Source organism: Alligator sinensis, unplaced genomic scaffold (genome assembly GCF_000455745.1).
Source record: "Alligator sinensis unplaced genomic scaffold, ASM45574v1 scaffold1046_1, whole genome shotgun sequence".
NCBI classification, from domain to species: Eukaryota; Metazoa; Chordata; order Crocodylia; family Alligatoridae; genus Alligator; species Alligator sinensis.
Window position 1 is genome coordinate 1,404,663 of NW_005842174.1, and position 9,077 is coordinate 1,413,739.

Below are 9,077 nucleotides of genomic sequence, written 5' to 3' on the forward strand. Positions count from 1 at the left end.
TGCGCCCCGCCCTGGGGAGGGTCTGATTAGCCACTTCGCCAGGGCCGCGGTGTTCTCATTGGTCGCTTGCAGCGTCACTCGCCGAATGTTGGGGGCCGCACTTCCGCCTCGGTGTCAGCGGGGCTCGGGGGCTGCAGCGGGAGTCGCGCGCCAGGTACGTCCTCGCTGGGGTGGGGGGGGGCGGTTGTCAGGGCAACGCTGGGCCCCTTCCTGCCCCATTCCTCCGCGCGGGAACCGGCCTCCCTGCGGGGCGGCGGTCGGGGCCGGGGCAGTGCCCCGCTGTGAGCTCCCCGCATCCCGTCAGGCCGAGGCCCCACGGGGCCATGCGGGACAGCCCCTGCCCGGCCCGGGGGTGGGTGCTGAGGGGCCTGGGCGCCCTCTCTTTCCCCTTCCTATGCGTTCCCTCCTTGTCACCGTCGAGGGCCGGTCGCCTCCCAAGCCTGGGTGCGGATATGCGTTGTTTTGAGGCCGTGATGGAGCTGGGATTGGGGGCGTCTGCACGTGCTGTCGGGCCGGGGGATCGCCGACCTGCAGCCTGCGTTGCATCACATCGCCTCCTCTTCGCCTGTCTTCATCATGCCCTTGCGTGTCCCGGCTCGGGGTCATCGAGCGGCGGGTGTTCGTCGCTCTTCTCCTCGCCATCGCCTTCCGCGCGGTGTCTGGGGGCAGCCACGTGCTCACCGCCGTTAGGCCTGTGCATTGTAGGACTCGCAAACCACCCCAGCGCAGCCTGCAGGGCCTGGCGTGGCGGCGGAGAGAGGAGACCCGACGGGACGAGCGTGGAAGCGCAAGACGCACCGAGCACGGATGTCTTCTAGGCTACTTTCCTCCAAGTAGTGACTTGGTCTGGTACGCGAGTGACAGCTTTCCTCCGCCGCGTGGGAAGCAGGTTACCTTTTGTATTCCCTCGTTCACAAAAACGAAGTAAAGCGAAGAGTTTCCATATGAAGCGGGCGGAGAGACTGGGAAGACGGATCAATTCGTTTTTCGAGTCGAGCAGGAAGGGACTGGTAGCGGCCCTCTGCTCCTTGTGAAGAAAATGCCAGGAAAGCTGTACAGCCCAGTGGACACATTAACATGGATGAATACGATGATGAACTCCTAAAAGGAAATATTAAAACATCTGTTCTCCAGAACACATGTGGCACATATTACTTGAAGCTACTGATGCACCTTTTCCCCAAAATGAGTTCCTTGGGCTTGCCGGGGCAGCCTCGTACACGGATCGCGAGAGGCAGAGACAGACAAGGCCAGTTAGATGATAGAGCCCGTTCCTGAGAATAGTTGATGAACAGATACGAGATCCCTTCTCAGCCTCGCGTACAGGAAACGTGGGTCTGTTGTAAATGTTTAATTGTGCTGGCTACTGTCTCTACAAATGTACTTGGTTTAAATATTGTGGCTGTTCAGGGTTAATTTTCTCTGTTGGTTGCTTAACTTTTGTTTATCTTAATTGCATATTATAAAACAATTCATGAGCTTTCGGAAGCGTATAACAGCTTTTGGTTCTGGGTATGGCAGTAAGCTGCTGGAAGACTGTTTTAGATTGGACATAAGGAAAAATTTCGTTACCATCCGAGTCTGGAACGGACTCCCCCCAGAAGTGGTGCAAGCACCTATTCTGGTTACCTTTAAGATATGCTTGGATGCTTTGGGGTCATCTGACCACAGCTGACTTCCTGCCCCTTTGGCAGGGGGCTGGGCCCAATGATCTCGCAAGGTCCCTTCTAGCCCAAATGTCTATGAAATCTATGAATCCGACTGGAGGGCCCAGTGGCAACGTGGTGGAGCTACTCATGGTGGGGTAGCTGCTATAATATACCACGATTTTGCAGCCTCCAGAGTAAGGTGAGCATAGGGTGCCTCAAAACCCTAGCCTCCCCTGCCTTGTGGGTATTGCCTAGTTGGAGTAAGGCTAGGGGACATCACCCTGACAGAAATGCGCCCTTGCTGAGGTGTTAGGCAGTCAGCCGCAGCTCACATTTCTTGCTCTCTGGCAGAAGTGACAACCATTGAGGCACTGAATGTCTGGACTTGGTCTGGCCCTTGGACTCCGTCTCAGTGGTCTAAAGCGGGGATGGTAGGTCTACGGCAGCCTCTACTTCTCCATACTCTTGCCTAGGTATATGTGTTGAAGGTCTTGGTGTGATGGCCTTAGGGCATAGATCTGTGGTGTCTGTAACAAGCAGTGTCACTCCAGTTGGGTTTGTCAGCCACAAGTAGATTCATCAGGCACCTGACTAGATCTCTCACACTTACACCATGATCCAGAGGATTGCTGATTGTCTATATAAAACAAAAAGTTAACAGTTTTTATCACTAAAATGATAACACTACTTGTATGGGTGTTTTCTTATGGGTTCAACTGTGTGTACTTTTATGTGTTGAAATAAAGGGGGGGGAAAAAGCCTCCCAAGTACTGTTCATTTTTGTGTCAGAAAGCTTACTCATCAGTTGCTTTTTTTTAAGGTGCTGCATTTTGCAGTAATTTCACATAGACATAAATACGTACTTTGCAGACAGCATTGCTTTAAACCAGATTTGCATACAAGTACTCTGAAGTTTTAAGCAAATAACTCATTTATGTCGGTGTTACAAGGCAATTTGTCCTTGAGCGTCCCAGAGTTCCATCAAATCACTTCTCAACTAAGGCTTCCTTTTCCACGTCAGCGCTTCTTGTCCTTTACTAAATATTGATTTTTGTCACCTGAGTTATTAAAACATGCCCTGAAAAGAAATGCTTACTGTAGACACTCGCACAACATGGTAGAGCAGATTCTTAGGCTGTTTGTTTGTTTAATCTGTTTTACAGCTTGACACATTCTTTGTGTAAAGAGTAGTTTCATTCTACTTGGTATGTTTTTTGCAATAACTCTTTGCCAAGAACCATGTACTCCATGTTTTAGAAAAATACAAATCTGCCTTATATTTGTAACTCTGGATATCAGGATAGTTTTCTGAATTTGCATGGAATGATGATAAGCTTATAGAGGTGTCTTCATTCAGATGAAAAAAATGGGGAGTGTAAGCAATAGGAAGAATTGGTAAATCTATTTGTTGCTTTTGGAAGGATCTTGCTGAATGGTTGCAAAACTTTGACTTATCTTCACTGTAATGTGAGGATATAGACTGTAAATCAGCTGTTTGTAAAAAATCTTAAGACATGTACTAGGGTAGGTCCTGCAAGAAACCATTGTTCTCAACCTGTGTTCCTAATATTTCATTCCAAAAAAAAAAAAAAGAAGAAAAAAGCAAGTGTGATCACAGAAGATTCTTTGTTGCAATCTAAAAAGTTTGGCATGACAAATTGTTTTAAGATGCTAAATAATTATAATGTGTCACATGTGGTTTAGTGTTTGTTTTAGACATGGTGTTAAAAATACTCTGTAATCCAGCTGTAGAAAAGTTGTCTTAACTAATGAGGTAGAAAAACTAATCAAACCTGATTTTTAATCTCTTTTTAATCATACTTGGTTTTCCTTTTCTTTAGAAAATAATCTGTGGCCCAGGCAAATCCTGCAAAGTATTTCAATACAATACCCTATGTTCAGGCACTTCATTTAATCACCTATTCAAGCTCTTCCAATAAAGCAGGTAAGATCACTAGTAATTTTGAGACTTTCCAAAGACCCTGTTATTAGCAAGCTTATTTTGAGGCTCAGTTTTTCATGTAGTATTACAGTAGTTGCTTGATCTTGGATATGTGCATCTCACTTATAAATAGTTGCTGTGTGCACAACTGAATTATGTCTACAGTTGTTGGAATGGGCATGGATCCTCTAAATATGGTTTGGGTTTACCTGGGATTCCTAGTCTTAAAATATTGATATTAGTCACCTAATGTCTGCTTGGTAGTAGATGGAATGAGAAGATGGGGTGGAAGTAGGGATCGAGTTCTGCTGTCTTGCTGGCATCTTACAGACTAACTCATTCAGAGAGGCATAAGATGATGGGTTGAAGATGCTGAAGATTGTCTGTCTCTTGGCAGTGGCATAACAGGCACTCTTGAGCCTTAGGTATTAGGACAGCTATCCTGAACAGTGATATCAACGGTGAGTTTATGCCACCTGTATTAGTATGCTATAATATAAACAATGTTTTTTGGAAATACTAGAGATTAAAAAAGAATCTGAACCAGAGTTGTTATAAACTAGCATTAATTTAATTGTAAATCAAAGTTATTAGTGGTTTGGAAAATTTAAAAGGGCATGCATCTAACAGGCCTATCATGCAAAAGCTATTGTAGATGTGATATGACTTCGTAAAATGCAGCTTTCATTGGACTTGTTGATATCTGCACAATAGGCTGGTTTTAATATAGAAGTACAAATAGATTAGCTTTTGCCGTTTTAAAAAACCCTGGTATTTAAAATTTGAAAGCTATTGTTTTTACAGTCTCAAATTTTGAGGCAGTAGTTTTTAAAAGTTGCACCCATAGAACAAAGTCTTGTCAGCTAATCAGTTCCTAACTCTCTGGATTTAGAGGGAGAAAAACCCAGCCACTGCTCATTTTGAGATTCTTTTTGTATTTTTAAATAAAAAGGATTGAATATGAGTAATTCCATCAAAAGAATGCTGATTAATCAGGCTATTTAAAATAATTTGACTAGTAAACAATTCAGGTATATTAATTCAGTGAGAATTATTGAAAAGGGAGCATTGTCTATTCCTTCAGAGATGTTCCTGATGTCTTGCTAGAAGTTTTCAGAAACTGAATGATAGTAAACGTGTTTAAGAACAGCATCTTCTTTGGATTTATAAAAGACTTGTAAGAGGGTTATTGAAACTATTGCAAAGTGGGTAAAGGTGGATTAAGATCATAATTGGATGGCTTTTTTGTTATAAATAAACTGATTCCAGTGCATCCAAACATCTGTGGTATGAATGTTCTTTAGAAGAGATTCCACCATAACAGAAATGCTCACATTACTAAGATTTTTTTTTTGTAATTTCTGGTCTTAATCTTAAAACCCAAAGATAATAATGATGGTTGTTGTTGTTGTTTAGGTTTATATCCTGCCTTATCCAAAAAGGCTCAGCCTGTTTCACATATGCACAGAGTCCTGAAGACCTTTCTGTGTTACTGCTTCTGAATTGTGTTGTTTCCTAGTAATTTTTGATGCACCTTAAGTTTTGGTGGTTTAGTCCATTATGGCATTTTTTATTATACTGGTATGTCAGTATAGTTACTGCCCTTATTTATAGCGTGGCTGCCATCTTGTATAGCCAACAGTTGGTCTTCATGAAAATGAGTGATAGTGATGCCCCACTAGGAAGAGAATCATTGAATAGCAGTTTTGAGTTTGGTAAGATGTCTCCAAGGAGAGATGCTGCTAAACCAAACCTGTAAATACGTTTTACTGTTCTAGTGATTTTTTTTTTTGCTTGTTCTTGGCCTTGCTGCTATGTGCAGTATCTATTTCTGTAATCCTTAAACCTCAGTGGTCAAATTATGGTGGTGGTCACAAGGATAAGAACTGTAACAAAACATGTTGTTGTGCTTTTTGCTCTTCACTGTACATACTTTTCATGATTTCTCTTTGCTTCACAGTTTTATTGCTCTCTCTCCCATTTTTAAATGATCATCTTCATTTGCATAATGAAGTTAAACAAAAGTCATTGTTCTACTTGGTATTTGTGTTAGGTTAGATCTGCTTCTTTCCCAGAGCTGAGGAAGGGCATTTTGTAGCCAAAACCTTGTCTGACATCTCTCCCAACTACCCAATAAAAGATATTGCTTAACAAATCTTGCTTCTCTCATGAGTACAGGAGTCAGACAAGAAAGTATTAGGACTGGGTCATCGAAGCCTTTCAGAGGCTATTATGGACTCTATTCAGTGCTTCACAAAGAAAGGATAAACCTTTCTTGCTGTAAAAGTTAAATAAGGAATACTTTGTTTTATGGATTTCTGAACTAAATTTGCATGTAGCGAAATTTTTTCCAAGTATCGGCAGTCAAAGAATTGCATACGAGGCAAAATTAAACTCGGGTACAGCACAACTTTTGCCAATAGCACTAAGACAAGATAGCAAATTGTTAGGTTTCATTGGTGCCCTATTCAGGAACTTCGGCCTCTTTGTTTGCGTGACTTTCAGAAGGAAAATCTGATTCAAGGAGAACTCGGAGCATATCGATATCGGTCATGTTACTTCTCTCAGGATAGTCATTGGGAATTAGCCTCATATTATCAATTCTTCTCAAGGGGGATGGGAGAGAAGTTCTGCAAGAAACTCATAGGTAGCAATGGATTTTATATCAGGTTTGTTAAAGAAATGTGAATTTTTTACAGGATTAGTAGGGATGGGTTTATACATCTTTATCATCACCTCAAGCAGGGCATTGTAGGTCATGATCATGGAGGCCTCCTGGCTACCAAAGAGAGAACACAATAGAATTTCAGGCACTTGTGAAGGAGGGAAATAAAACAGTAGAAGAGTCCCTGTAAGGATATTAGCCTATTTGCAAAGTGATACTGTGTTACAAGTACTCTTTTCAATGGATCCCAGCTTTGAGATAAAGATGTAAATTGCAGCAGGGCAGCCGTGTGCTCTTGATCAGGACTATTTGGGAATTTTTCTTTCTGGGGAAGGCATTATTACTTGAAATTTAAAACTTTTCGGGAAAACTGTTGAGTTTCAGCCAGATTTCTTAGGCTCAGGATACAATTTTAGGTCAGAGAGAAACAATGCAACAGTCAGTCATGAACAGAGAAATGAAGATGAGTCTGTCGCATCACAGATGGGTGTACTAATCGCTAGGCCATACATTCAGTCCCTCTCTACCCCACTGAGTAGTTGGTTATTTAGGCAGAGTGGAACAGGCCCAATGAGAGGGATTTAGAGAGGCTAACGGCCTGCAGGAGAGGGCATTCTGTGGGGGACTTGTCATGGATTTGTTTTAGGACAGAATGAAAGCAAATGCTGTGACCATGACATTTTTCATGAACCAGTGTTTTCGCTTTTTGGACTGTCCAGCTCCTGATGCAATATTTCTGAAGGTCTGCATCCTGAGGAATGGAGTACTTGATCCTGTGTGTGCTGTAGATATCTAGCTGACGTATTGCAAGCCAAGGTTTGAGATGTGCCAGCTGTCTCTTTGCTGGCATCACCCTTGAAATTAGGTGATTATGAAGTGAATTATCAGTTTAATAATACACTGTGCTTTTATGGAAGTAAAAAAACAAAAGCCTTGGAGCATGTAGTCAAAAATAATAACTAAAATCGGATGTAAAATTAGGTTTTATAATAGGAGTAACTGCAGCATTCAGAGAAGATGAAAAGTGGCAGAGGGCCAAACTTTCATTTGGCCTCCCTCACTTAAACTGTTTCTTTGTGCACCGTATATAGAGAACACAGAAGCATGTTTGCTATTCTCACTTTGGAATTTGCCTATTGAGCAACTTTAATTTCCTCAAGGCAGATCTTGGTTGAAGATGATGCATTCAGACTTTGAGTAGAAACAAGTCTAACTTGCTAAATAAAATCCGCTTTCGGGTTTGGCCAGGTCTCGGATATCTGCTTTGCTATTCTTTGGTTGAAAGAATAGGGAGTGCATGATGATAGCAGCAGCTAGCTAAGTAGCTGAGAAATTATTTATAGTTGGTGAATTTTTAATGCAGTTTTAGACCTATTGTTGTTGGTAGCCTAATTTCATAAATCAGTTAAGATTCATAGTGACTGAAATTTTGTGCAGAGGTGAAAATGCAGCACTTTGACACTTTGAGGATAGCTGTAAGACACAAATACATACATATATTCTAATCTAAGCTATTTATTTCTGTTACCTGAAGTACAGCCAGTCTGCTTTGGTTGTAATGGCAACTGTAGTGAGTTAGGCCAATACTGTCTTTTCATGAATCCTGATGTGGAACTGTAGCTGTTTGGTCTTCTGGTAATCTTTATGTGCTATAACAAAAATGTCACTGCTCTGCCACTGGTTATTCTGAAGTCAAGTCTAACTGAAAGTTTCACCCATGACCTGAGAAACCTGCCCAAGGGAAACATTGCCTTTTTATAATTATGGTTTATTTGATATGATAGGATAACTGCTATTAGGAACATTCTCTCCTCTGTGACATGTTTAGTTTAGCTAATGCTGTGTAACTTTAAAGCTTGACCAATATATTTCTGCTTAATTGCCCATCTGTTACCATAGTGCCTTTTTATAGCAGTAACAGAGGTGAACAAAGTTTAAAATTGAGCATCTTTCTAGTGATCACTTGGCTTTAGGAATAATTCACACAGTGCTTGCATCAAATGAGCCTTAACAAAACCTTTTCTATTGACTTGGAGATAAAGGAATTAACTAAGGTTTTTTCCTCTCCATTTGTTTTCTTTGCGATCACTTTTTTTTTTCTCCATCTATTAGCCTTTTTTATTACCTTGCCTTAAACATTGCCATATAACTGTTGGGCCAGCAAGGCTTCTCCAGACTTACAGAAAGGTTTATTAAATTGCCAGTTCACTAATTCTTCCATGACGCTTCAGTTTATAGTACTGCTCAAGGTGTGTTTTGTGTCTACATTACCTGAGAAGCTGGCTTTAAGAAGACAAAATTTTCAAAACTGGCCATAAGTTGTGCTGTCCAGCTTGATGTGGTTTGAGATATGGTGTTAGTAGCAGTATACCAGAAGTACCCACATAAGAACATGGTGTGGTTTGAGATATTTTATTGCCTGGGTTTGATGTATTGGGCCTGCATGTTTCTCTCAGGCTCATTTTCCCCCCCACCTCCTTCCAGCCCTTGAAGAAAAAGGAATCAGAAAAGAGCTTTTCATTTTTAACAAATGAAGGAACTTCGTAAAGGAACATCTTGAGAAGCTGGATACCTTCAAGTCAGCTGGCACTGACAGTCTTCACCCCAGGGTACTCAAGGAGCTGGCGAGCATCATAGCCCAGCCTCTAGCACGGATCTTTGAAAACTCTTGGCGCTCTGGTGTAGTGCCCGAAGACTGGAAGAAGGCCAATGTGGTGCCTATCTTCAAGAAAGGGAGGAAAGTGGATCCGGCTAACTATAGGCCCATCAGCCTGACTTCTATCCCGGGGAAGATCTTAGAAAAGTTTATGAAAGAGGCCAT

At 42.0% G+C, this 9,077-nt stretch overlaps 1 protein-coding gene across 7 annotated transcripts in view; it reads left to right on the forward strand.

Annotated features, from left to right (window-relative positions):
- Positions 1-46: 46 nt before the first annotated feature.
- Positions 47-9,077, forward strand: part of OSBPL2 (oxysterol binding protein like 2) — a 60,459-nt gene continuing 51,428 nt past the window's right edge. For 6 of the 7 annotated variants that reach the window (XM_025206832.1, XM_025206833.1, XM_025206835.1 and 3 more), the window contains exons 1-2: positions 48-154; positions 3,491-3,594. The gene's annotated coding sequence lies outside the window, so the exon portion shown is untranslated. Of the gene's footprint in view, positions 155-3,490; positions 3,595-9,077 lie in introns of all 7 variants that reach the window. The other variant, XM_025206836.1, reaches the window with a different exon arrangement.